Raw genomic sequence first — 1966 nt, 5'->3', positions numbered from 1 at the left:
GGCCAGTGCGATCCTCTATGCTGTTGCATGCTGGGGGAGCAGGCTGAGGGTCGCAGATGCCAACAGACTTAATAAACTGATCCGTAAGGCCAGCAATGTTGTGGGGATGGAGCTGGACTCCCTCAAGGTGGTGTCGGAGAGGCGGATGCTGTCCAAGATAAAGACAATGTTGGATAACACCTCCCACCCACTCCATGACATGCTGGTCAGTCACAGGAGCTCGTTCAGTGAGAGACTGAGATTACCGAAAAGCACCACTGAACGACACAGGAAATCATTCCTGCCTGTGGCCATCTCCCTGTACAACGCATCCACTTAACACACTGTTTGCTGCTACAACTACACGTTTCTTTTCCAAATATTTATTTATAAGTGACTTATGTATGTATGTATGTATATATATGTATATATTGTACTATTCTTAGTTAGCGTATTGTCTGTCTTGTCTTAATGTTGGTTTAAAATGGAGCACTGTAACAAAAAATAATTTCCCCCAGGGATCAATAAAGTATTCTGATTCTGATTCTGATTCTGAAAATAATACTAATTCAGTCGTCTATGTATCAGTTCTCAACCCACTCAATAAACCAGACAGGATGATGGTAACAGCATTACCTACTTAAAATTGTGTTTGATCTTCATTACGTGTGTGTGTGTGTGTGTGTGTGTGTGTGTGTGTGTGTGTGTGTGTGTGTGTGTGTGTGTGTGTGTGTGTGTGTGTGTGTGTGTGTGTGTGTGTGTTAGTCGGGTTAATACATTTTCTGTTTTTATGTATCCTTTTATGTACCTTCCCCCTTTTTTCTGAAACAAAACTCCGTTCACTCTAAATTTTGTTTCAGAAACATCTAAATGAAAAACTCTGTCATAGTCAGGCACAGCTAAACCCCAAATGCTTGCAGGTTACCATAGGCAACCACACTGTGTGTTGTCAACCCCTTCTACAAATACCCTCTTTTAATGTGTAACACTTTGTGTATGATTTTTTGTTATCTCTGGTGCATATTAGCTGCATGTGTGGTGTCACCTTTCCATCTTTCTAACAGTACACTTGCATACCTCAGTGCTTGTCTTCCTCCCCGTTTTGTGGAGGTCTGGACACTGTGTCAATCCTCCACTTCCAGGCAGTCGCTTGTCTCCCCGGATTCCTTAACCCAATTTGATTTCCCACACTAAGACAGCTGCCTCAGTCCTCTTCTGCTCCTTTTCTTCTCTCCCACTTTTCAGTCCAATGGCAGTCAGTTTTCTTCAGCTTTGTCCCGTGTATCTCTTTGTCCCACTGTCTCTTTCATTGCCATCTCGCTCCAAACATGGCAAATTTCAAACTCAGACAGTCTTCTCAAAGGTCCTTCACACACAGTGAGGTTGCAGCTTGCTGGAAACACATCTCCATCCATCCAATCTAGATGGTGGTTCTTCTCTTTCTGATGCCGTTTGCCCACAGCGCTGCTGGACCTCTCTGCTCAGGACTCTGGTATTGTCTCTTGGACTTCTGTCCACTGTTGATGTTCATGCTCGTGCTTCTGGAACTGCACTCGGTGTCTTCAGGGAGAGATTAGCTTCCTTGGAGCTTGCTTGTTCAGGATGAGGACGGGAAGCTGCAAAACAATTCAGCCAAAAATTCTGGCTGGGTGTTTCTATTTTTTCTAATAATTTTAACCTATAATTTTCTTCCGACTGCTGCCCGTGGAGAATTGTTCCAGGTCCGTTCCCCACCTGTAATCGACAGACTGAGAGACTTTCATTATTCACTGTGACTGCATATGTTTTCATCACTCCTAAAGGCACACATCTCTACTTATTTTGTTTTGAACTCTACTGACTTTAAACCCCAAAAATGAAATTTTTATTTGTTCTTAACCGCAAATACAAAAATCTTGATGTTGCTGTTAATTATTTTCATCCACAACACTCCAAATTATGTTTTCTTTTGTGTCCAGCAGGGGAAGAAGGTGACCTGCAGTGTCAC

The sequence above is a fragment of the Copadichromis virginalis genome, linkage group LG16 (assembly GCF_057382275.1).
Source record: "Copadichromis virginalis isolate Kocher_CV1m ecotype Utaka linkage group LG16, C_Virginalis_male_GT1.1, whole genome shotgun sequence".
Taxonomy (NCBI): domain Eukaryota; kingdom Metazoa; phylum Chordata; class Actinopteri; order Cichliformes; family Cichlidae; genus Copadichromis; species Copadichromis virginalis.
The sequence above is the reverse complement of the archived record's forward strand: the minus strand, read 5'-3'. Positions refer to the sequence as shown.